Source organism: Puma concolor, chromosome D4 (assembly GCF_028749965.1).
Source record: "Puma concolor isolate L17-30 chromosome D4, mPumCon1.1.hap2, whole genome shotgun sequence".
In the NCBI taxonomy this organism is placed as follows: Eukaryota; Metazoa; Chordata; class Mammalia; order Carnivora; family Felidae; genus Puma; species Puma concolor.
The window spans coordinates 40,179,955-40,207,101 of record NC_141679.1 but is presented as its reverse complement, the minus strand read 5'-3'; the positions used below and the strand labels follow the sequence as shown (position 1 = coordinate 40,207,101).

Here is a 27,147-nt window from a genome sequence, read left to right as displayed (position 1 = left end):
TGTTTATTTTCCATGTGGGGTGTCTCATTTAGAACAAACCCACTGCAAGTCCCCAGTCCCTAAGATGCAGGCTGTGTTATGTATATCCTTTGAAACTTCTTTCTTCTTTCCTCCAGGAAGGAGGGGAAGTAAAAGCTTGAGTAAAAGAAAAAAAAAAATTAAAGAAAGAAAGAAAAAAAAAAGACACAAAATAAAAACCATATTTTTAACAAAAGGAGTTTTGAAAGCCTTGGAAAATGTTGTGTTCGCTCACATAAGGCCCCACTGTTTTAAACATATTTTACTATAATTTTTCCTTCAAAATTCTGACATGCAAAGTTGAACAGGGCTCTTCAGTGTACAACCCCAGGACACGGAGAAAGAAAAAGAACAGTATTCCAACTAATGCATACTCGGTGGGAATCATAATATCACATAATTGCTTGAAATTCACAGGCCTATCCGATGTCATCTCCAGAAATATGCAAGTTTCCCTTTGTTTTCTGACTTAGAGATATTTCCTTGCTTTAGGGCTTAACCCTTCGGTTGCTACCCCTAATTACTGAAACATGATTGGAAATGAATGGAGAGCCACCCTTCCAAAACCTATCCCACGTGTTAGGTAAGATCCCCCAAATCTGCTAACTTTTGTTCTACTGGAAACACAAAATCTGTATTTAACTTCATCAGCGAACCTCAAGAGTTCTCTTTTACCCATTTCCTTCTCAACCTGTTTCTAAACACACACGCACACACACACACACACAGCCCTTTAAATCCCCACCAAAAAAACTTTGAAAGAACAAAGAGTTGCTATTTCGGAATGTAATGACATGTTTAAAAGTTCATCAACTTCCCCCTTAAAAAAAAAAAAAAATCTGGCAATGAGTCTAAAATAATAATTCACAAAGATTTAGAGAAAAAAAATCCTTAAGACTTCTTCCTCTGTAACATTATGTAAATCATAAATATACCACCGGTCTGGAAGTGATTACAACAAGGTACGAGACAAAGGATATTCCTAGGCAGACAGTACGGACAATAAGCTCTCTTTCCCCATTAGCATATGAGGATTGGAGAAGGTAAGTTCTCGTAATAGTTAATAAGAGATTCACAGCATTATGAAGAATTCCCAAATGTGTGTGTTCCAAGAATAAATCCTAAGTCCTGGGCCATAACTGATTGCATGAACTCATTACAGAAACGTGTCCTCTGATTCAAGGTGAACGAGCCTTTTGGTGTTCCAAGTATTCCTCCACTCTTCTCCAGTTTTCTCTTCGCTTCTCAATTGTCCTTGTCCCCGACCTTCCAAACAGGATCCCTGGAGCGAAGAGGAGGAAGTGCTATATAAACAGTTCATTCTAGAAGTGTGAGTCATTCCCGAATCCGCTCCCCCAGTCCCTATATAAGCGACACCCAGTCATAGCTAAGCTTCTCGATTACTTGTAGGAAGCGTTTCTTTGTTTTGTCTTTCCCCACACCTTTCCAGAGGGCAAAGGTTTAACTTTTTTCACTCTCCTCAGAGCATTTCAACACTCGGGTTGGATACTCAGTTAACAGAATATCAAGAATTTCATTTTGCTTGATAGGAGAGCGTTAGAAGCTAAGGCCAGCCAACTCAAAGGGACACTGCAATGCCATTTTATAATTAAGCGGAGCACCCGCTGGACTGCATGTTATAACAGATGTTTCCTGGCCCCAGGTACTAAGGCAGCACATAGTAAAACTGCCCAGAGCCTCTCCCTGAGCCAAGATGGGTCAGTGTCTGGAACAACTCCTGTCTAGTGTCTCTTACTGTAATTAGAGAATGAGGCTAGCTTTTGGTCATTAATTCCATTTGAAAAATAGCCATGGCTAAATTAAAAAAGAAAAAAAAAAAAAAAAGAAACTCAGAGTGCTTTTAAAATTGAAAAGCCCAATAATAAAATGGAGATAATTTATGGGCGATTTATTATTTCTAACGGTGTTTTAGACCTTCTATAAATTCTGTACAATGATTTGCAAAATTCTTCAAGACGGTTTGCAAAATTTTCACTCCATTTATGAAATGGATAAAATTAGAGGCTCCTTATGCTTAGGCTGGAAAAGAGTTTATAGACTGGTTAGGACCAGGAAATCAAACTCAGATGCCATAGCGTCCAGTGGGTAAAAGAGCAAAGCAATCAAGGACAAGAGCAATCATTCGGCCTTTTCTCTACAGCTTTCCTTCATTTTCCCGTTTTCCATGAGGGACAGGGGTGCAGGAATAGATCTGTCTACCCTGAGAAAACTATAGTCGAAGCAAGGCTTATGCTCAGGTGGTATACCCCTGAGGTTAGCCTTGTCCTTACCAACTGACATGTAGAAGCTGCTCTCAGCCCACAGAGTGAGGCCCACCTCTGGGCACCTGCTTTATCTCTGGGAACTCGCAGCTCTCCCTATGACCCAACAGCTGGGGAGAGCAAGGCACGCGCAGGATGTTGTTCTAGCACAGAGGTATCCATTCTGATAGGTCAGTCCCCAGGCCTTCGTAGCGAAGTATTTTTAACATCACCCTTGAGTACCAGTACAATGACAAGTAGCAACTGCATAAGGCAGACGAAAGGGCAGCCGAAAACGAGAAGGTCTTTAGGGCCCTGGTAAGCCCATGCTCTGTTAAAGAGGGCAGCTACTGGGGCGCCTGGGTGGCTCAGTCGGTTAAGCGGCCGATGATCTCGCGGTCCGTGAGTTCGAGCCCCGCGTCAGGCTCTGGGCTGATGGCTCGGAGCCTGGAGCCTGCTTCCGATTCTGTGTCTCCCTCTCTCTCTGCCCCTCCCCCGTTCATGCTCTGTCTCTCTCTGTCTCAAAAATAAATAAAAAACATTAAAAAAAATTTTTTTAAAGAGGGCAGCTACTATAACTGGGTAGAAATGTGGGACCTGACCCGTGTGACCAGATCTGCTGATTTCTCAAGGGAAAATAAAACCCTGTGTCCTGATATAAAATCTCCCAATTAAACGGTCACCTCATTCAAACACTGTAAGGGGTGAACAGTGTGCTTCTGTGGTCCAGAGCTGTACTAGGTGCTCCAAATTTGCAACCTTTTCCATCCCTGAGACAGAAAAGAGGACTAATGCTGAAGTGACTTACCCACAGGTAACTCAAGGGATCTCGTGGCAGGGTCAGAACTAGCACCTACGGCCCCTGACTTTCCATCCAGTGAGATCTGACTTCCTTAAAACACCATCAAATACCCTTCAAGAGAGATTTGTAAACTACAGAACCTATTAAGTAGGAGCTGAGATGTAGTTAGTGTGAAAGTTCTTCACGTTAGTGTTTTCTCCCACAATAAACACGTGAAAACTCCTCTCCAAAGCTGACATATGACGATGGAACAGATGACATGAGTTCCTGAGAGAACAGCCCTGTAGCACGGTGAGAAAAGGTTGGTCCTCTGGCTGCTTGGAAATCACTTTTTATTTTTATTTTTTTTTTTAACATTTTATTTATTTTTGAGACAGGGAGAGACAGAGCATGAACAGGGGAGGGGCAGAGAGAGAGGGAGACACAGAATCTGAAACAGGCTCCAGGCTCTGAGCTGTCAGCACAGAGCCCCATGCGGGGCTCGAACTCACGGACCGCGAGATCGTGACCTGAGCCGAAGTCGGCCGCTTAACCGACTGAGCCACCCAGGCGCCCCGGAAATCACTTTTTAAACAAGGACATTGACAGAAGTCCAAGCAGGGTCTGAACGCACCTTGTGGTGAGGGTTACCCATAGCAGGGGAAGAAAGCATCCGAGTCTGAAGAAGCTCCATTCTTAGGGGTCATCCATTTTCCATGGATTTCTAGTTTCATATCATCCTGAGACCAAGCTTCTCTTTTCAGAGCCATTCTTTACCTTTGTTACTAAACAGATGCGTGCCTATGGTGAAGTCGAGTACTTGTGAAATAGATTTGTTCATACACTGATCATGAGGAGCACTGAGTAATGCAGAGGAGTGCTGCATCCCTAAATCCTGCGCCTGAAACTAATAGAACACTGTATGTTATCAAGACTGGAATTAAAATTGTAAACAGTAAAAAGAGAAAAGAAAAAAAAAACAATAGAGAACCTCAAAAAAATAGATTTGTGTGTGGAGTAACTCACATTTATTCAGAACCTACTATGGGCTAGACCAAAATTCCCAAACATCTGATATTACCCCACCTACTACATGATTTATTCCTTTTACCACTTACAATGCTATTCACTCAATTTTCTTTTTTTTTTTTTTTAATTTGTTAAGGTTTATTTATTTTGAAAGAGAGTGTGAGAGGGGGAGGGGAGAGAAAGGGAGAGAGGGAGAGAATCCCTGCAGGGCTCGAACTCATGAACTGTGAGATCATGACCTGGGCCAAAACCGAGATTTGGAGGCTCAAACAACCGAGCCACCCAGGTGCCCCATTATTCACTTAATTTTCAAAAAGCCCCTGTGCTCTTTTTCCTTAAATAGAAAAAAAAAAAAAAAAAAAGACTGAACTATCCTCGTGTTGGGGTTTTAGCAATGAATTAAGTAGCCCTTGACCTTGAGACTCCATGGACCGTGAATACATAAAGACTAAATAAACTTTTAAAATAAAAGTGTTGGAAGTGCTATGATGAATACAAAGGAGAGGCCATTGATTTTTCTTGAGTTGGCGGGGGGGGGGGGGGGGGGGGGGAGGTGGAGAGGGCCTCATCCCAGATGTGACATTCGATTGAGCCTTACGGAATGAGCAGGAATTTTTAAGGGCAAAAAGGGGGAGAAGGTCATTATGGGCAGAAGACAGAGCTGGAAGAGAGGCACCAGGTCCTATAGTGTGATGGGTGTTTGGGGAATAGCGAGTGGTGCAGTATAGCTGAAGCCAAGGACACATGAGGACAGTGGCAGGAAAATCTGACAGGGCTCGGTTTAAACATATTAGTACATCGTAGGGAGCATAGCCTCCTGCATGGAAGGTGAGGTGAGCCCCACCAATGGTGTTAGACCAGAAGAGCGCCTGATCCGCTCTGTGCTATAGGAAGAGAATCTTGCCTTCAAAAGGCTCATGAGGGACTGAAGGTAAGAAGGTCAAGTGGGAAGCTGTCCAAAGTCTCCATTCAAACCATGGTGAAGGACCAATTGAGAAAGTAGCAGCTGAGAGGAAAAGGAAAAGCCAGATGTGAAAACCTTTACTGGGGTAGAAACAATAAAGCTTGGCGACCAGTTGCTGAAGGAAAACAGGAGGAGTAACGATGGACTCCAAAGTCTTTAACGTGTGGGTGGATGAAAATGCCACCTCTCAGGATCTAAGGGGAAGCAGGTGTTTTGGAGAGGGGAGTGGGGAGAAGAGGAGATGGGGGCTAGTTGCTGAGTTTGCACTTGGAGATGTTACAGCTGAAGTGCCTTCAGAAGACTCTGATCTCACATGACGTTTTAAACACTCAATAAAGTTTTATGAGTTTAAAAAAAAAATAGACGAGTCTGGTAGGTGAACCTCACCAAGAAAGCATTAAAAACTGGAACTGGGACTCATGAAGGAAGATTATCAGACAAGAGCTTGACCCATGTAGAAATACTCACGGGGCGTCTGGGTGGCTCAGTTGGTGGAGTGTCTGACTCTTGATTATGAGCTCAGGTCTTGATCTCAGGGTTGTGAGTTCAAGCCCTATGCCCTACTTTAAAAAAAATACTCTGAAAATGATCTTTAAGTGTTACAGATGGAAATGGCTTATACTGAGAATCCCCCATTTATGATAATTAAATGATTTGAAAACTAGTAGTAAGAGAAGGCACAAAGCAGCACTTTGACTAGCTTCCGTGTCATTTTCTTTGAGGGGAAACAAGAAAAAAAAAAAACTTGGGAGGTCATTAAAGGTGCACTGGGCTTAGAATCATGCAGACACAGATCTGCATCCTGATCATCTTATTTACTAGATGTTTGACTTTGAATAAGTTGTTATTGAATCCTTCTTAGCAAGACACTTCTGTGCTTTGGGGCAGAGCCTATTCTGGGGACTGGGAATATAATGATAAATAAACCCTGCCCTCAAAGAAAAAAAAAAGAGCTTAAATTATCTTCTTTGTAAAACTAGATGATTGCAAGGAGACACTACTGTCAGGCAGCACGGTGCCTGACACGTAGAGAGGACTGTGAACCTGTCACTTCCTAGGTGCCAAGCGCTTTCTCTTAATTCTTATCCCCAGACTATGAGGTGGATATTAATGATGTTTCATTATGCAATGTGTACAGACTAAGCTTAGGCACCTTGCCCCAGTTCACGGGGGAACAAACCAAGAGTTATCGGACTCCCAAAACGTTACACTTCTTCTTTCCTTTGTCAGATGGGTGATGTAGGTAAGCACACCTTCTCTCTCAATGCCCCAAAAGATGAGTAAATAAGCTAGAAGTTATTGTCCAAGGAAGTGCCAGTTAAGTTGCGATATATGGCGTATTCACATGAGGATAATCAGAACTGAAACTAGCCAAGATAGCGCGGGTGTAAATTTCTTTTAATGGTATTGAGAATTGACTGAACCAGGGATGGTGTCCTACAAATGCTCTTCAACACGTCACACAGTCATATAGGATGGCCCTGGCTCTAGCTACAGAATAGCTTTCCTACCTTAAAGCTTTTCCGGAAATGGGCAGGGAAAAAGAATTAGTGACTCAATAACTTACAGTGAAAAGCGTTTGGGGAGGGGGCACCTGGGTGGCTCAGCTGGTTGGGCGTTCGACTTCAGCTCAGGACATGATCTCATGGTCTGTGAGTTCGAGCCCCGCGTCCGGCTCTGTGCTGACAGCTCAGAGTCTGGAGCCTGCTTCGGATTCTGTGTCTCCCTCTCTCTACCCCCACCCCCCCCCCAACTCATGCTCTGTCTCCCTCTCAAAAAAAAAAAAAAAAACATTAAAAAGAAAATAAATAAAAAATGAACCCGGCTGGCTCAGTCGGTTAAGTGTCTGACTCTTGATTTCGGCTCAGGTCATGATGCCACAGTTTGTGAGTTCAAGCCCCACTTAGCATGGAGACTGCTTAGGATTTTCTCTCTCTCTGCCCCTCCCCCACTGGTGCACACATTCTCTCACTCTTTCTTTCTCATAAAAAATAAAAATAAATAAAAGCATTTCGGAGGTAATTTACACTCTTAAATAGTGGAATACGACTGCTTAGAAGTCATTCTGGAGTGACAGTTTTTACCACTCTACTTCCTGTTCATGTCTTTCTCTCTGCTCTCACTCTGAATCTTCCTCTCCGTTTCAGCCACACTGGTCCAGTTTAGGCTGTCTTCATTTCTTCTCGGTAGAGCACTTGGCTACTTGGCCCCTACCTCCTTGGTCATGCTACCACAGTTGCCCCAAGTCTTTAACCCATCCAGTAGCTCCCCATCACCAAACAAATATGCCCACATTCATGTAAGAACACAGGTTGCCTACACACAACCTTTCAGCCTTCATTCTCAATGCACAGAACTTCTTAGGTCCCAAATAGGCCCTGCTGTTTCACACCTCTGATTCTCTGAATTTGCCAGTTCCTCTGCTTGAGATGCCCTTCCCCAAGTTCATCTGCTGAATTCCTACTCACCGGTAAATGCAGAGTCTGAGTGCCTGGGTGGCTCAGTCGGTTAAGCATCTGACCTTGGCTGAGGACATGATCTTATGGCTCATGGGTTCGAGCCCCACATCTCACTCTGCACTGTCCATGCAGAGCCTGCTAAGGATTCTCTCTCCCCCCGCCCCCCCCCCCCGCCCCTCTCTAGCTGGCGCTCTCTCTCTCTCTCTCTCTCAAAAATAAATAAACATGTAAAAAAATTTTTGAATCAACACAGAGTCATTCCCTTTGAGAAGCCTTTCATTTCCTTTCCAGGTTCCAGGTTTTGTATCCCACAGCATTCTGTTTATTATGGAATCTGTCACACTGGATGACTTTTACTCGTTAACATGTTAATTTCCCCCCTGAAAGAATGCACATCTTCCTCTGTATCTTTACATCTTTATACCCAGGAAAGCCCTAGCATGTATAGGAGGAGCTCAATAAATACTGTTGTATTAAATAGAATTGAATACAACTGTCATTTATCATCATCATCAACCCATGGTTAGTAGGCTCTCACAGGAGTATAACTTGTTGGTAGGTACTACATTTCATGCTTAGCATGGTGGAAAAAGAGAGCCAAACTCTGCTACTTTTTTTTTTTTAAAGTTTATTTATTTGGAGAGAGAGAGAGAGCTCAAGCAAGCAGAGGAGAGGCAGAGAGAGAGAGAGAGAGAGAGAGGGAGAGAGCTCGAGGTGGGGCTCAAACTCACGAACCATGAGATCATGACCTGAGCCACAATCAAGAGTCAGGTGCTTAACCGACTGAGCCACCCAGGTGCCCCCCGACTCTGCTCCTTCTGATGTGAAGAAGAGGGCCTATCTAAAATGGAAGGTAAAGAGGAAAAGCTAGAGGAGCAAAATGTGGTCATGTTATCACTCTTGGAGGCCAGAAATCGGGATTTTAGCACAGGCCAAGCCACTTGTCCTAGAGGGTTCGAACCAGTTTTCTGAAAAATAAAAATAAATAAATAATCCAAGAAATGAACAAAATTAAAATCTGGTCAGAAGGTTGCAGAAAGGAAAGGCACACATTTCTGGGAGGGAATAGGAAGTGGTCTTGTCTTCCGCAGCAGGGCTGTCTAATAAATCTGGAGAGTTTTATTGACTTCATAGGCGCAAGAATAACCACCCCGAGAAGACATCGGGTTTCACTTATTTTTTTGGAAAGTAATTTTTCACAGACGCGAGGTTAAAAGAAAGTGGTTGCACGGGCCTCGGCTGTGGTGGTGTATCTTCTGGTATGCGTAATGCAACTGGCTCTCAATTCTGGGACAATGCCCAGCCTCAGAGGTCTAAAGCCTCTGTTGAAAGCAATGAGGACAGAGTGTTGCCAAAATTTTATGGATGCAACTGTAGATCAATTGTCTTAGTGCAAGGATAGACTTTGATCACGAGCGTCTGGAGGGAGGGGTTTCATTAAATGCTGTTTTCAACTCTTAATTCTACAGCTTTTACGTCTACTTGTTCCTAAGCCTGCCACAGACCCTGAATGGCCCTGACACAGAGAAGCCCCTCCCCGAGCCCACGTCTGGCTCTTGAGCAGCAGCAGCGACTGGCACTGGAAGGAGTTCTGGGGTAGAAAAGATACATGGCTTAGAAGGTTCTGCTCCTCACTCCCTGATGTTTGGTCTCCCGTTAGACCTCTCGAAGAGGAAAATGCTTGAAGCTCTCCCCTTCCTGCCTCACGTCTGTGATTCATTAGGCAAACTTGAAAACTTCCCCTCCACCAAGCCAAGCTTTCCTAAGAAAAGGATTGATAAGGGTGTATGTTTGTTGTGTGAATTCTTCCTTTTGGAAGTGTCTGGCCAAGAATAGAAAATTCAGCTCGTGGTAGAAGGCTGAAGTGTCCACTTCTGAACTCCTTTCAGTTGTCCTCATAATCACAGAAGAGATAGCACCTAGGTAATGTTTCTAGTATTTTCCAACTTTCATGTTTAGTTCTCGGGGTGAACCCGTGGGCAACTTCTCCCACAGGGCAAGGGACACTTTTCTTCCCAAGGTCATGTTTCTTTCCTAAATCAAGAGCAAGGCAGATAGACAAGCCGTGGTCTTGGCCAGCTGGATGGCAGGTGGCGCCACCTGGTGTGTGGGAGGCCAGTTCCGCTCAGAGCCCCCCAGCATTCTCTGTCAAAGTGCACTGGAATCTGCGAGTAAGATCACTGGATTGGAAAGCGGGAAATAAATAAAATCTAAAGCCACTCCATCCGGAATAATCACCTTGTTTTATAGATGTAAAAGGAAATGGGTGGTTTTGAAATGTATCTTTAAGCAACAAAATCCCTTTTCAAAGGACAACCTTAAATAATAAATTAGCAAACACTTTTTGGTTCCTTGGCATGTTTAGGGCACAAAGCTAAGCACTGTAAGTGTATAGTATTACTTAATTTAACCGTCACTACTCTTGGGGCACCTGGGTGGCTCAGTCGGTTAAACGTCCAGCTCTGGATCTCAGCTCAGGTCTTGATCTCAGGGCCTTCAGTTTCAGCCCCATGTCAGGCTCCACATGGGGCCTGAGGCCTACTTAAAAAGAAAGAAAAAACAAACAAACCTTCTCGACTCTTCTTTTTTTAATTAATTAATTATTATTATTATTATTATTATTTTTATTTTTTTTTTTTTGAGAGAAAGAGGGAGACAGAGCATGATAGCAGGGGAGGAGCAGAGAGAGAGGGAGATACAGACTCTGAAGCAGGCTCCAGGCCCTGAGCTCAGCACAGAGCCCCACACGGGGCTGGAACTCACAAACCAGGAGATTGTGACTTGAGCCAAAGGTGGACGCTTAACCAACTGAGCCCCAAAACTCCACTACTCTTCAATAAGCCCTGTCATCGTGCCTGTCTTAACAGGAGAGAAAAATAAGAGATCAACTTGCTCCATATAACATATTACCCACCATAGGAAGCAGATCAGAGCAGCACTCTTGTGGTGGAATTAGGATTGCAATACCATGAACCTTTAATGGCGGGCTGACTTCCTCTTCCACCAACGTCTTCTGTCTCCCTGAAGCAGCCCCAAGGCTTTGTGGAATAGAGTTTCAGTCTTTTGACTAGATAACCCCTAAAGTTTTTTCCCATCTAACGCCCAGCGATCCTAATTCTGGAGATGTAAACTGTAGTAAGCCTCAAAATGAATTCCTGAAGACTGGATGTTGGCAAACCTTGCTCCTCTTTAATAGGCTGACTCAAAGCCACTTTTTGCATGTCTTTAAAGAATAGGTTTTTCCAAATTACTGCGCACCAATCAACGAAAAGGTGAAATCAAGGCCTTTTGCAGATGGAAACATACTGATGCTCTAACATTAAATGTGTCGTTCACGTTAAGACAGCAGTGTGAAAGTCAAGACCGATTTATATTTCTCTAATAATTAGGTTACTAAGTATTTTATAGCTAGCACATTTGCTTATACATTCAGCGACAAATCATCCCCCCCAAAAATCAGCTAGATGCAAGCATTAGGTGTTAGAATTTGAACCTCTCATGTTAACTAGATGTCTGGGTACTGGCTCACTCAGAGCCGGGGGTTCATCAAGGAAAGGGGGAGACTTTTGATGTCTTTGTTAGCTTTTCACAAAGGCAAAACACTCCCCAGACTGAACCTCTTAACTCCTAACTCACATCAGACATCCCTAAATTGCATGGTTTTTGTGTTGCTAAGGGCGGGGGGTGGGGGTGGGGAGGGGAACAGGCTCCTTCTTACAGCGTGGTTGAAGGCGTAAATCGGTATAAAATTATTGGAGGGCAATTTGGCAATAGCTATTAAAAATGAAATGCTCATAACCTTTGACCCCGTAATAATTCACCTTCTGGGAATTCATCATAGAGAAACACCCCTACAACCGCTCAAAGATGTAAGTGTAAAATGATGTTTGCAAGAATATTTGTTACAGGGAAAACTGGAAAGAACCGAAATGTCGTTAACAGGCAATTGGTTAAGGATTGCATGGTCTGGCCATAGAGTACAAAACCACGGAGCCATCAAAAAAGAAGATTAAAAAGATCACTTTTTTACAGAGTGGCATGGAAGGATGTCTAAGACATAGTGCTAGGTGGAAAATAGCATGCTTCAAAGTTGAAGTATAATCCCATTTTTTGGTAAAATAATAAATGAAATTTTAATATATGCCTTCAAAAAAAAATGTTAACGGGTTTTCTCAGCTGTGTGGGATTATGGAAGATTTTCACTTTCAAAGCTATGCATTATTAGAATGTTTCAAGTTACTTATGTATGTGTGTATATATATTTATATAGGTATGCCATTACTTTTGTGATCAGAAAAGATAAATGTTTCTGTAGCTTGGTCCCTTGAGAGCCCTGTTAGCAAAGTATAGAAGCCTAGTCCACATCCATTAACTTTACTGGAAAACACAACTTAGCTGAAATTGGAACGGGATGCCGCGTAACCAAAGGGAGGCCACTCGTGGAAATTCTTCTGGCCTTTAGAGTCTACAAGCTATTGTAATAATTAGCCCACAATGGCGTGTTCTTTTAATGAGGAGCTAAGGAGCATAAATTTAAAACGCAGCCAGTTTTTGAGCCAAAGCTGTAGTTGAGAGGACAGCTGAGGACCGGAGACTCCAAGAGGTCTCCTCTTTAACCATGACTTGCCAGAAGGGGGGTGGGGGGGACATCATAAAACGTGAAGGGGAGTTTGTGTTTAATTTTTACACTTTTGTCAAACTAAGATTTGGTGCAATTTACCTAGCTCAAGGGTAGATCCCTATCGCCTGGGATGGGGCGGGAGGGCTATAGTTTATACCACGAAGGGGACTTTTTATTAAAAAGAATGCAAAGTGACCTGGGTGCCTGAGTGGCGCAGTTGGTTAAGCCTCTGACTTCCACTCAGGTCCTGATCTCGAGGTTGGTGGGTTCCAGCCCCAAGTCCAGGCCTGCACTGGCATCGCGGAACCTGCTTGGGATTCTCTCTCTCTCTCTCTCTCTCTCTCTGCCCCTCCCCCACTTGCGCTCTCCCTCAAAAGTAAATAAAGAAATAACTTTAAAAAGAATGCAAAATTACAAATACAAAATTAGGTACAGCCCTTTGGAAGGGCCCCTGAAAAAGAGAGGCCCTTAAGCTAAGCTTAATTAGTTTCTCAGAGATCTGCTCTGACTCAGAGTTCTTAAACCAAGATAACAGGGGAGAGTAACGGACACACTTCCTTTATTTAAGAATGAATCCTGCCAAAGAGGAGTTTCTGTGTCACACGTGAAAGCTAGAGGTAGCACGCAGAGCCCTGGGAGACTGGGCGATCTGTGCTTTTCGGGGGGGAGGGGGGTACTTGAGTTTCTGTGGATGTTCAAGCTCTGGAGAGGCCTTACTTGTTGACAGTGGCAGACGCCCAGTCCTTGATGCTCATAAAACCATGGCAGTCAGAGTTGGAAAAGACGTATTAGGTCATCGATCTAGATTCAGGTCCAAGGCAGGATGGTTCACTATTGTAGTCATTCCAAGCCTTTGTCCAGGCAGCTTGGAAACGTCTTGAGGGCTTCACTCTTAGAAGGCTGTTCCTCTCGTCTGGTTACTGGGCAAACGCTGAGGTGTTTGATGGAAAGAAAAAAAAAAAAAAAGCATTTTAGAGTTGGAGCCACACAACTACTTAATTATATCCATTCACCTAGATTTCTATCAGTGTTTTCCACATGAAGAAAACAAGTTCGTGTAAAGAAACTCTTGTGTCTCAGGGAACAAATCACTGATTTTTTCCGGTGCCTTGTATTTCCACCTCGGTGGTGAGTTTCTTTTTGGCCTTAGGGATAAAAGCTAACTTGCTTGGGTTCTTCTCAGCCAGAATTATCAAGAAAAAGTAATATTTAAAAGCTGCTTTTGTTAATAGAAAGTGACTTCCTAAACTTTTATTTTGAGTCTGTTGTTGACCTTTCTTTGATAAACTGGGTGTGCTCCCAATCTTTATTTTAGGTTTTATGGGGCTATAAAAATGGGGAATCTGAAAGCTAAGTTTTTTTTTTTTAAACGTTTTTTTTTTTTTTTATTTTATTTATTTTTTTTTTTATTTATTGTTGGGACAGAGAGAGACAGAGCATGAACGGGGGAGGGGCAGAGAGAGAGGGAGACACAGAATCGGAAACAGGCTCCGAGCCATCAGCCCAGAGCCCGACGCGGGGCTCGAAATCCCGGACCGCGAGATCGTGACCTGGCTGAAGTCGGACGCTTAACCGACTGCGCCACCCAGGCGCCCCTAAGTTTTTATGTTGTTCACGTTTTCCTTGAAATCCGTATTGATAATGATGCTAATCTCCCAAAAGATTTTGGTGGCTACTTTTTCATAGCAAACAGGATTGTTCCAGACTGGAAGGAGAGTAGACTTGAATTATTGTTGCTTCATTAATGTCTGCTGTGTGTCCTAGTGAAATCTCTTATTCCCTATGCCTCACGTGTGTGTGCTTGTGTGTGTGTTTGCTTGCTTGTTCCTTATGTGTTTGTTTATGGGTTTGTTTGTTTGTTGTTGTTGTTGTTACTTTTGCCTTGAAAATACTCAGAACAATTCTTTGATAAGCAAAGCTATAAGCAAATATAAAGTGTAAAAGAATAATATAATATTTGGATATTTGCATTTTTTTAATGTTTGCTTATTTTTGAGAGAGAGAAAGAGAGAGAGAGAGAGAGACAGCGTGAGCTGGGGAGGGGCAAAGAAAGAGGGAGACATAGAATACAAAGTAGTCTCCAGGCTCCGAGCTGTCAGCACTGAGCCCAACATGGGGTTCCAACCCACAAACTGTGAGATCATGAACTGAGCTGAAGTCTGAAGTCTGAGCCACCCAGGTGCCCCTGGATATTTGCATTTGAAAGTTTATTCTACTTTAAGTCCAGACAAATGGGCATTAGTTTATTGATGTTTGTGACATCATTATTAGCAACGGGCTCTTTTAGCAATAAGCAACCTTCAGGAACCTCTTTTTTTTTTTTTTTTTAATAAGTCCCAAAGATGGGTTTCCAGTTTATCAACCATTAAGAAATTAACCGCAAATGCTATCTGAGTTAAACTTAGGTGAGTTTAATTAGATTTAAAAAGTTGGCTGGGAATTCATCCAACATGAAGAATGTGCTCATAAAAAAAAAAAAAAAAAAAAAGCTATTTGAAAGGTATGAGAAAAAAATAGAATTATGGGGGCAGAATTAATTTTAAATCTCCTGAACTAAAAAAAATAAAGGTAGACATTCTGGGTGTAAAAAGATTGTCCTTTTATTTTAAAAATATTCAATACAGTATGTCTATCTCTGGGATTTCCTGTGACACCCTCCGTTCAGAAATGTGCCTATCCATGCTAACAAATTACTAAGATAATGGAGAATAAAAATTCTGGAGAAGTACAAAATTAGCAAAGGCACAGTGTCATTGAAAATCACCAGAAGAATAATTCCCAACTTAAAATATTCAATTTGCCAAAAGTTTTTTTTTTTTTTTTTTTTTTTTATGATTTGTGAATGTACTTAAATGGAATCTCGTAAAGAAGTCAGAATATTTTCATTGTACGTTAAACAAATTCTCTTTAGGAAAAATAAGGAAATTATATGAATTTAGTACTGTCCAGAAAAATATGGGCTATGTCATGAAAAGTTAATACTGCTGGTGACCTCAGTAATGTGAGCTGTCCTAAACTCCTTACTGGCAAATAAGTTGTAAGCTGTTAAATGTATGGATATGTGCCCTAAGTAGAACACTTTAAACATGGTTGGGCTCAGTAAGTGTTTGTGGAACAAATGAACACGATCGAATTCAGGTAGATCTCAGATTGTTCACTGTTTGTTATATGTTTCCCTGATTGTCTTTGTTAGTTATGCCTGATTTCAGTAATAACTGATCAAATGATAGCAACCGTGTGTATTTACAACCCTGTCCGTGCAAAAGAACACTTTCAAATGTTCCCTAAAATTCACATGTGTATATAGGTCAGGAACTTGGTTTAAAAAGAAAAGAAATTAATGCGTTCGTGCAATAGAGAATTCCAGTAGTAGACTAGGTCCAGCTTCTCAAACAACATTGTTCTGGGATCTCTCTCTCTCTCTCTCTCTCTCTCTCTCTCCAGATGTCTGCTTGACAACTTTCTGTGCTGTTTTCATTCTTAGGCAAATATGGTGGCAAAAATGGCACCATTTGGCAACCCCTAGTAGAAGGAGATGGTTTCTTTCACGGAGCTGACCTCCCATTGTCCTAACTGGGGTAACATGCCCATCCCTGGTCGTACGATAGTACCCCAGTGGGTGCCAGTAGGCTAGTTTTCTGTGGCTGCCATCACAAATTATCACAAACTGGGTGGCTTCAAAACAGAAATTTATTCTTGCATATTTCTGGAGGCTAAACCCTCCAAAGTCAAGGTGTCAGCGAGGCTGTGCTCCCTCTAGAGGTTCCAGGGGAGATTCTGTTTCATGCCTCTTCCAGATTCTAGCAGCTGCAGGCATCCCTTGGTTTATGGCTGCACTCCTTCAGTCAATCTCTCTGGTCTCATTGCCTCCTTGTATTATCTGTGTGTGTGTCGAACTCCCCTGCCTCTTCTTATAAGGACACGTGTGATTGTATTTAGAGATCCTGGGATAATCCAGGATGCTGTCAGCTCAAGACGCTTCTCTTAAACACAGTTGCAAAGATCCCTTTCCCAAACAAAGTTATATTCACAACTACCCCGATTTGGACACAAACATCTTTTTTTTTGGGGGGGGGGGGGGCACTATTTAAGCCACTACAGCTGGCAGATGATTGACACTCTCCTTGACAGGAAAGAAGAAGCCCTGATATACAGCATTTACATAGGTGTGATGTATAAACACTGCCCATGGCCAAGGCCAAGCTGCTGACAGGAAGTCACTGAACACGGGGTTGAAAAGAGACACACAGGGGTGCACTTAAATCATGCAGATCTGATAGATGTAAGTAACCTCAGGAGAACAGGTAATAGTAGAATGTATTCAAATAATTAGGAGGCGATGAGTTTTGAGTGCCTAATAACTCCATTTTAAGTATAATGGATTTAATTATAAGTTTATGTACTTAAAATTTTAATAGTGATCATATTTAGCAACTGGCTCACAAAGTTCCTAAAAATTTACCAGTTGGTTCGAATAAGCTGGGATGAGCCAGCTCTGACACACCACTGGATGAAATGTGCTGATTGGTCAGGCCTGACTCATAGAGCCTAAGGCGTAGGGTCAGCAATATTCAAACCACATGAACTGAAAACGAGGTGGGTGGTTCCTTAAGAGGATATTGGGGTGCTATTACTTAAAAGGAGGGAAAGGAATAGATAAAACAATAAAGCCACTTCAGTGCCGTTTAAACATATTTTAATGATTTCAAGCTAAGAAAAATCTTTTCAGCAAAGTTCAAAGCAGCTTGTGGGTAGAAAAGGATCTGCAAATCCGGTCTCTGCCTAAGGGAAAATCGCCATTTTTCACATTGTCATCTTCCTCAGCTCATAAAATCCGGTTTTCAGCCTGGATACCTGCGTCCCAAGGGAATCAGCTTCAGAAAAAGAGACATAAACCAATGGTCTTTTTAAAAGTATCATTTCTTTTAAACAATTTTAACAATTTTATTGAGATATAATTTGCACATGATGGAATTCATCCATTCAAAATGCAAAATTCAGTGTTTTCCTTTTTAATGTTTATTTTTGAGAGAGAGAGAGAGAGAGCACGAGCAAGGGAGGGGCAGAAAGAGGGAGACTGAGAATCCGAAGCAGGCTCCAGGCTCTGAGCTGTCAGCTCAGAGCCCGACACGACGCTCAACCCACGAACTGTGAGATCATGACCTGAGTCGAAGTCAGACGCTTTTTTTTTTTTTTCAACGTTTATTTATTTTTGGGACAGAGACAGACAGAGCATGAACGGGGGAGGGGCAGAGAGAGAGGGAGACACAGAATCGGAAACAGGCTCCAGGCTCCGAGCCATCAGCCCAGAGCCTGACGCGGGGCTCGAACTCACGGACCACGAGATCGTGACCTGGCTGAAGTTGGACGCTTAACCGACTGCGCCACCCAGGCGCCCCAGAATTCAGTGTTTTTGATACATCTTCGGAGTTGTTCATTCTCCACCACAATGAATTAATTGTGGAACATTTTCCTAGCCTCAAAAAGAAACCCTGTCCTACTGTGCTGTCATCTTTCAATGCCTGCACTCTGACCCCCAGCCCTCGGCAATCACTAATCTATTTTCCGTGTCTGTAGATTTGTCTACTCTAGGAATTTCACACAAATGAAATCATACGATATGGGTGCCTTTGTGACTGGCTTCTTTCACTTAGCATGTTTTAAGGTTCATCAGTGTAGCATGTAACAATACTCCATGCCTTTTTATTGCCAAATAGTATTCCATTGTGTGAATGTACCACATTTTTGTTCACCCATTCATTAGTTGATGGACATTCGGATTGTCTCCCCTTTTTGGCCATTGTGAATAATGCTGTCGTCAACATTCATTTAAAACTTGTTTTAAAACACAAGCTTTTATGTGGACGTAGTTTCATTTCTCCGAATCGAACGGTCTTTTAGATTACAATTTTTAGTAAGGTTTCTTATTTCCCACATGTTTAAGGGAACTGTCATTCAGGAATTAAATCAGAAACACCACACATAGAATTTCAATCATCTTAAATATTGGGCCACTCACCCAACCCCTTGAGAATCCAGGGTCCGGCTCAGCTCTGAGGGGGATTCCTGTTCATACACTTCAGGGAGAAGGAGGGCACTGTCTGTCAGGAGAAAGGAGGAGCTGGCTTGGGGTGCACTGTGTAGGTGTGTCTGAATTCCCCCTGGGGTACCTAAGTCTGGCCTGCCCCATTGTGGGACTCTCCTCCATATGCCAAGTATAAAGAATAATAAAAATAAAACCTTACTCTTTGGTCTGGAAATGAGAGTCATGAGGTTTGGGAAACTTGCCGGAAAGAGAGACATTTAGCTTCCCTAATAGATGCTGGTAGAGAGTTTCATTTTCTCCCTTCCATGATGGGAGGGTTCTTCAGAGGGTCCTGCAAACCTGCCATGGAAAAAAAAAAAAAAAAAGCTCTACACTAATTTATGTAGCAACTTTCTTCCAAGAAATCCAGTGTCTCAAACAGTCTTTCACTGATTCCCCTTAGGGAGTTTGCACAAATGTGCATAAGAAATTACTTCTTTTAAAATTTACACTCACCCGTTCGCCAATACCGGGCAGAAATAGAACCAAAAAAGCAGACCTCCTGACCAAACATTCCACTATAATATTTTCAGTGAGCTTCTATAAATCAGTGCATATCCTTAAACACAGGATCTCCCCGTAATATCCCCATAATATCCCCATGACTCTAGCCCTGATGACTACATTCCTTTCATCAGGGGCACAGCTTGCCCCTTCCAAATTAGAATCAACTACTATGGCACGCACCATGAAATGGAAGTCTATTATTTACTTCCAATTAAGTGCTCGGGTCGGCCTTAAAACAGGCCAGGGTTCTCTCTTGCAGCTCGGCCCAACAGAGAACCCCTCAAGAATCCTGGGGCTGACTGGCTCCAAAGCGAGAATCCTGTTCACACACCACAGGCAGGAAGCTGGAGTCTAGCCAGTCCTCTCCCACCGCCGTGTCTCCATGCTGCCTTGACGTTGGGCTGCACTGCCCCTCAGAGTCCTACTGTTCATACTGGGGAACAAGCATACGCGGTTTCCAAAGCCCAACTCCAGTGCCTGGATGGATGACTCTGGAAAAGCTTCCAGCATCACCCGTACGCAGGGCCCAACCCAGCCCCCTCCCCCAAACCAAACATTTAGCTCCTTATGTTGGGCCTTTCATCAAAGTATTCCTATTGTGAAGTTCTCACTGCCCATCCCTGGGGCAGGGGGGAGGGGGGGGCCGGAATCTTAGGGCCACACTAGCTCATGCAGAATCCCAGGGAATCAAACCTGCAGAATATCTGTGCCTTTCCTCCCACCCCCAGAAAATCTCTGGGTCCCATAAATTCTTCCCCAGGGGTTCTCAGAGAAATGGGAGGAATTTTTTGGGGGTCATTTATTAAAATTTTTTTAAGATTTATTTATTTTTGAGAGACAGAGAGAGAGAGAGAGACAGAGCACAATCGGGGGGGAGGGGCAGAGAGCAGAGCTGTCAGCACAGAGCCCGACGTGGGGCTCGAACTCACAAACCGTGAGATCATGACCTGAGCCAAAGTCAGATGCTTAACCGACTGAGCCGCCCAGGCGCCCGTAATGTTTATTTATTTTAGAGAGAAAGAGAGCACATGAGCGGGGGGGAAGGGCAGAGAGAGAGGGAGAGAGAGAATCCCACGAAGGCTCCACATTGTCAGCACAGAGCCCGACATGGGGCTGGATCCCATGAATCATGACTTGAGGCAACATCAAGGGTCACCGAGTGAGCCGCCCAGGTGCCCCAGAGACTGGAAGTATTCTCTGTATCCAACTGGTGACACAAAGTTCTTACCAGTGTCCCACGCCACACCCAGCCTCGGACCTATTTTGTTTCGGCCCTCATACTCTTAACCAGCACTGTATTTTAAGTTTGTGTTAGCTGTCAACAAGGACTAACTACGTGGTTTGTTGCGCCCCGTGCAACACAAAAATGCAGGCCCTTCTTCAAATCCATGAATTTCCACATGGCCATAGCAGAACATTCAGCCAGAGCACCTGGCCCTTCCTGGGCCAAGCGTGGGGTGCCGCGTGACCACACCGGTTGCGTGTTCGTGAAATGCACCCTGCTCCCAACGTTTCAAAAGCAAAAGATTCTTAACCTCTCTTAAAAACTAAAAACATCGGTGACTCCGGGCTGCATCCCTGAATGGATCCACAAGATTGGCGGGCGCCAGGTTACGACGTAGAGTCGTTTGCTAGGGCCACCGTGACAAAGTACCATAGACTGAGTGGCCTAGAAGACAGGAATTTATTTCCTCGCAAGTCTGGGGGCCAGAAGTCTGAGAACAAGGTGTCGGTAGAGTCCCTTTTTTCTAAGGCGCCGTCCCTTGGCTTGCCCACCAAGCCCTTGGCCGTCCCTGGCGGCCGCCTTATTGGCGTGTCTTAGTGTGGTCTTCCCACAGCACCTGGCTGTTGTCCTAATCTCCTCTTCTTACGAGGACTTCCCCGGTCACAACGGTTAGAGCTGCCCTAACGGCCTCCTTTTCACTTAAGAGCATCTTTAAAGGCCCTATGTCCACATGCAGTCGTAGCCCGCAGTCCCGGCGGCTAGGCGTTCAACCTATGAACTTTGGAGGTCGACGCGGCCCACAATGCAGCTGTTCACTTCAGAGAGGCACCGTGCTCCGAGTCTCTGGCCCCCAACCCTTGCCATGGCTCATCTGGTTGTACTGCTTCTCTTCCTCCTGATCCCCTCTCCCGTACGGAGGAACCGGTCCTCTCGTGTAGTGTATGGAGTAGTGACCCTGCGGGGTACAGGACAATGGCCTCGCGCACCCTCCACGGCCGCAAGACTACCCAAGTGATCCTCCCCGCAGGCCTGCGATCCGTGGCTTAAAACCAAAAAGCAAAGGTAGCCACTAGGTAGAGATAAGAGTTCAAGTGCGGTGTAGAAGGACGAAGTCAATCGCCATGAGGTACAAATGACCGCTCATCGCAGTGATTCGACTTGCGGGTTTTAGGAGAGCGGACTCTGAGCCCCTACTGCATTTTTCCGGGGCCTGATCCCGCTAAAATCACCTGACCGTCCAAGGGATGGCCTTAAATTCCAGTGGAATCCCAACCAGACAGCCCCTTAGAGAGAACATACTCTCAAATTGGTCTTTGTACCTATTCGTAGAAATGTTAGCCAGATTATAGCTGAAAACTCTGCTAATTCTGGGGACGTTTTTGGTCTCATGCCTGGAACTGTTGAAGCATATATTCACACCTACCACATGTAACACTCAGTGGCATAATTTCCAGCACGACACTTTCCTACTTTAGTTTTAAAAGAAGCAGAGCAGAGACTGGAGACCTCACTCTGTTGCTTTTTGCAGGAGGCTCCATAAAGGGTGAAGGGATGGCTTCCGTGCTGAAAAGAGGCATATTTTGCCGTTTTAAAAGAAAAGGGGACACAAACACCTTTGCTCAGAATCAGGGAGCTCATGCTGAAACATTTGTACCTGCATGCCCATAAGAAAAATAAAAATAATGAGGTCCAAATTTCGAGGTTCTCGGAGAATAATAGCGTGGTGATGAATAAATCCCAATATTGGATAGAGCTTGAGAAAAACTTTAAAAGCCATCTTAGTCTAACCCCTTTGGTTCTAAGCCAAGGAAAGGGAGGCTCTGAAATATTTAATGACTCGCCCCAGACCAACACTCTTCCTCAAATGCACGTCTTTTCTCTCCGGTCAGTGGACTTCCTACCCCACCAGGCTACTTTGAAACAAGTACTGTCCTGTTGACTTAACTTGCACGTAAAACAACAAAAATCCTCCTTCTCTGAAACAGTCTCGATTTAGACCCCAGATCTGAGAAAGCAAAGGCTATTTCAACTTCCACTCCCTTAGCAAACAGAAGAAAAGGCATCTGACTGACCCGTGGACTTTTCTGGCTGGACCCTGGTTTCCCCACCCTCAGGTTTCTGCCGCAGTGAGCGGTGTTGACTGCCAGTCTGACACCAGGGGGCGCAGCCTCCTTTGTCCTGACACGGGCATTGAAGGCAGGCTCTCTGAAGTCTGAAGTCTGGCTGGGCCTCAAAAAAAAAAAAAAAAAAAAATCTGACTTTCCCTCCTTTCACGGTTTCTCTCTGGAACCAGCCCACTCCCCAACCCCCCTCATTCATCTTAAAACCGTTTTTTTCTTCCTCCTGGACGCTCACACTCTCCCTCTGTACCATCTCAGATCTGTGCATGCTGCAGGGTCTTGTGCATGTTTCTAGAAGCGCTTTGCAGAGACACCAGCCCCTCCCCAGCTGCTCCTCTTCTGGAGGAGCCCACGGCCAGGGCCCGTCACTTGCTCTCACTTGGAGCCCCCTCCCCGCTGCCCTCCGCCACCAATTCAGGATTTTCTAGCAATTCTTCCAGAATGAGGAACTCTCGAGGACAGGACTAGCTTTTCCTGAAAGAATTATCACACGCATCCTCTAAAATCCCTCTCCTTTCCACTCACAAAAATAGTTGCAAACAATGAAATGATCGGTTCTGGGAAGCTTATACCAGCGTTCACCCTCTCTGCTCCTGAACGTCTAACATCAGCCTTTGGTGGGGGACATCTACCCAAAGGGACAGGCTGAATCACCCCTTCAGCCGTGCTTCTTACCCACCCACTGTGCACCCCAAGCCGGGAAGTGCCTCCTTCTGCCCTCACCAACTTGGCTCTCTGTGTTCTCCCGCAGAAGGAAATCTTCATATTCACCGCAGCCCCTGATCCCAAAGACTCAGTGTTCCCATGTTTCACGGAAAAATGAACATCCCCTTCCACTTTAAGATGTACTTCTCTACCTGCTCCTATATGCACAACACCCAAAGGCAAATCCCCATATCCCCCAAGCACACCCTTTTGCAAACAACCCTGAACATTCACCATCTTGAACTGAAGGGCCACAGGGTCCTAACCAGACCTTTGAAAAGCAGCGACTCTATTTACATAAAGAGATTTCAAGTTTACAGTCCACCCCCACCCCCGTCCTCACCCCCTCCCACCCCCTGTCACCCCGTCTCTCATTTGAGCCTCCCAACAACCCCGAGCAACAGGCAGGGAAATCTGAAGCTGAAGAAGCTTGCCCCAGTCCCAGACAGAGCTAGCACAGGCTGCAGGCAGCACTGGGGTGACAGCAGCTAGGTGACAGGGACACAAAGAAAGCTGTTTGTCCATTTGCACTGAGGCCTGGAAGGAATGCAGCCCTCACAAATGGCCATCAGGTTACCTGCACCGAGAGAGCTTATGGTCTCAGCTCCCGGAAAACTGTAGCATTAGCAGGTGCAGGTGGAGAGGAGAGGAAGGGGTGACATGAACTCTGACTTGAGCCTTCTTATCTGTGGCCTCGCTCCTTGTCTCTCCCCACTCCTCGCCTTCCCTAAGGTAGACAGTCATGGTGGTGCTGGGTCTGAGACAGGCAGCCACAGCTGGTTATCCTGATTGGGACACTCCCTCTCCTCACTCAGAAGGTAATGGTGACGTCTATTAGATAAGGACAGAGCCACTAAAGGAATGAAAAATATCAGCATTATTCTGGACGAGGGGGCAGAGGAAGAGACTTACTTTCAGTTTATGCCCTTTTGGATTATTTGAAATATTTTGATTTATGCATATGTTACTCTTATAATTTTTACAAATTTTTATTGGGGCTAATAATGCTCTTTAGGGTTACTGTAATGACAACCTATGTAAAGCGTCTGGCACAATAAGTGGTCTGGCACACAGTGGATGTTTCCTGAACAGTAGTGTCTTGTTAGCTACACCAGCCTCAAAACTGGGGCAAACGGACTTCAAATCAGGAAACCTGGGGTCTGGTGCAGACTCTGCTCTCAGTTCACCGTATGCCCTTGGTAAGCCCAGTCCTTCCTCTGTGCCTCGGTTTCCTTCTCTATAAAGTTACTAGGCACCGTCCAATTGAATCGGAAAACAGTGGGAAGAAGTCCAGCACCCAAAATGCCTGAGGCCCCCTCTAAAATGCAGCCACAGTTGTGCAGAGGCCAGCCTCTCAAGCTTGAATTCATCGGGCACAAACCCTTCCCTTCCTAGGAGAAGCTGGCCTCTAGGGTAGACAGCTCAATAGTTCTGAAGATCATTCAGAATTGAAGTTAGGAAACAAAAATTCATGAACACTACATAAAGCCAGCAACTTAGGTAGGAGCTGGGGAGGGAAGGTTTGGGCTATTCCTTGGGTGCAGTTGGCCCCATGATCATTTCCAAGGAGATGCCCTTGCTTGGCAGAGGGGTGCATTTCAAAAGAGAGGCCCCAGACCCAGCCAGAGCCAGCCCCAGGCAGGTCCAGAGGCTGAGAGTTCTGTGTGGGGTGCGGGGCTAGCTGTGGTGAGACCAGACCCACCCCTGGCACCGCCAGAAGCACAGCCGCACTCTGGATAAAGTCAAAAGGAACTTGCTGCCCAGGCAGACTGAACTGAAGCACCGCTGAAGCTCCCCCAGCGTTTACCTTTATCTGAACAACAATGGAAAAGTGGAGAGACAGGGTCATAGGAAGTGCAGGCGCTCAGGCACTGAAACAGGGGAGACCTGTTCCGGGGCACCCCAGTTCCTGAGAATCAAAGAGAGATTTTGTTCTTGGAACACACAACTGATTCATTTCCCATCCTGCTCCGAAATCGGAGGTTTTCCCTGTAAGTCTCTTTTGCCAGCGCTTGGCCTTTGGGGACCGGAGGCAGGTAGTCTGGTGGGTAGGAAGGTTGTGACTTTCTTTTCGCCCCGCGGTCTTCTTCCTATTTAAAGCAGCACCGCCTGTCAGTAGTAGCGAAGTGCCAATATTTGCAGGCAGGAAGGTTTTCTGACATTGGAAGGGGTGGAGGCGATCAGAGCAGATGGGAGGCCCTTTCCCAAGGCCATCAGGCAGGGCAGAAATCGGTTTCACCCGCACCTCAGGAGGAATCACCAGCCTCCACTCTCAGGGTCAACACTCACAAGGTATCTGCGTTTATATATATACAAAAAAAAAAAAAAAAAATCCCCCGTATCTCTGAATTAGTTAACCACACCCGTTACGATGACATCTTCCCCCAAAGCCCGTGTTGTCACTGCCTAAAGGGGAGGCAGTGTTTTCAACCCTTGAGGGATCTGAAATAACGGTAGCAAAGGATGCCCACACCTGGAAGACCCCTCCCTTTTTTGTGTGTGAGGCCTAGCGATCTAAGAGGGGGATAAGGGAGGGGGAGGCGGCTTGTAGAGAGGCTTGGGCAGGTAGCAACAACTCCGCCTGATTTCCAGAGGCAAAACCAAATAAATAAAAATAGCTCCGGCCATCATCCTTTGACAAACCTACATTCTGAGAATTTCTGTAATTTTGGAGAGGCTCCCTCCCATTGTACATTACAAGGCACTTTCAAAGACAGTTCTGAATGCATGGCCACTTGTTAAAATGTCTCTGTGCTTGCTTTTCCGCTTGGTTCTTTTCTGCGCCCGTTTGTATCTCTAATAAGCAGCATTGTTTATTATCCTTGGGTCCGTGCCCCTGGGATTGAACTGAAATAAAACAGGAGCGCAGAGGCTGAGCGCTGGAAAATGCACCGGGTTTCCCAGGCCCCGGAGGGTCCGGGGCTGCGGCGCGGCGGCGCGGGGAGAGCCCACCCGCGCATACGCACTGGGCGAAGGACAAGTTTGCGAGAGTTTTTCCAGACGCCGAGAGGTCCTGGGCAACACGAAGCCCCGGACGAGTGGGCACAGGAAAGAGGCACACTGGGAAGGGAAATGCCACTTAAGACTGGGAAATAGGGGTGTGACTTAGGGGCAGAACAGACTAATGCGGCAGGATCATAAAAGACTGCCGCGCGGGAAGCGTCCTGAGCCGTCTTTTAGCTCGAAGTCTCAACTCTCGTTCCTGTGCAATAAATTCTCATTAATAAATTCTCGCTCTTCGGCGCAGCCCGGCAGTTTTCGCTGTCAGAACGAGTATCCTAAGCAAGATGAGGCTTACCCCCCTCCTTCTCTGCAGTGGCCTCATATTTGTCCCCATTTCGTTTTAAGCCGAGTGCGTTGCGACCGTGGAAAATGTGAGCGCATGCCCCGAGAAATAAAGCGCCGCCGTACCCCCAATCACGGAGAAAGAGTTTCCCTACCCTCGGACCCCAAACGGGCCCGTCGGTAGGGCCTCTCCCAAGTCCCACTGCTCCCCAAATTGAGTGCAGTTCGCTATCAAAGAGCAGAAACCCGCATCGGAGACAAAATGCGGAGTGGTTTCCGAGTCTGGGGAAGGGGGGATTTCCCGGCTTAGTCCAGTCTGTGCCTCCACATCCCCCCAGAAGTAATGTCGGCGCAGACTGTGCGGGAGAGTTTGCCCTAAAGAACGTAATTAAACGCGCGCGCCAAACCCGGGCTGTGCGCTCCCCAAATGAGACTTCCAGCCCCAGGGCCCGGCCGGAACCGTCCTTCCCACCGGTTCCAGCGAGACAAGCCCCCTGTCCCCCAGGCTCCGAAAATTCCCCCAACGGGCTGCAAAGACTACTCAGATTGTCACCGCTAACTCTGCTTCCTCGTCGGGTTAGGCTGTTTTAAGATACAGAGATTCTGTGTGCTCGCAAGAGCAGAGTGATCTCCCTCAAGCAACTCGTGCAAGAGCTTTAAGCAGCCTCTGGGTTGCCGCGCGTGCAAGCGGCGGCGGAGTTTCCCGAATTTTAAGTAGTAAAGTGAATTTCGGTGCAGAGAGAAGTGTGGGCTGTTGGAGTGCGGGGTGGGGGTGCGCGCCGAGGAAGCCGCCAGGAGGCTTTGTGTGTGTGTGTGTGTGTGTGTGTGTGTGTTTTAAGTTAGACTTGCACCAAGCCGGCACGAACCGCACCGCTTCGTGGTTTCCTAATTACGAGAATCGTTAAGAGTTTGGGGGCATCCCTGCAGCCAAGGGCCCCGCACAGCGTTCTAGGGACTGCTTCCACTTTCCAAAGAGCCCCCGCAGCACGCTGGGTAGAGCCAGGAGCTGCAGACTTTGTCCGCTGCTCCCGGCTTTTCTGTCCTCTCCCCAGTCCTGCCAAACCCAGAACCATCCCGTCGCTGCGGG

At 45.4% G+C, this 27,147-nt stretch overlaps 1 protein-coding gene and 1 long non-coding RNA gene across 11 annotated transcripts in view; one reads left to right on the top strand and one right to left on the bottom strand.

Moving 5' to 3' along the window:
* Positions 1–27,147, top strand: part of NFIB (nuclear factor I B) — a 455,619-nt gene that overhangs the window by 151,497 nt on the left and 276,975 nt on the right. The window lies entirely within an intron of this gene.
* The window catches only part of LOC147574814 (uncharacterized), a 45,671-nt gene continuing 31,199 nt past the window's right edge, over positions 12,676–27,147 (bottom strand). The window contains exons 2-4 of one of the 6 annotated variants that reach the window (XR_015243549.1): positions 18,379–18,518; positions 18,153–18,234; positions 12,676–13,064 (exon numbers count right to left, since the gene is read on the bottom strand). This is a non-coding gene — a long non-coding RNA (uncharacterized LOC147574814). The remainder of the gene's footprint in view (positions 13,065–18,152; positions 18,235–18,378; positions 18,519–27,147) is intronic. The other 5 variants (XR_015243550.1, XR_015243548.1, XR_015243551.1 and 2 more) reach the window with 5 other exon arrangements.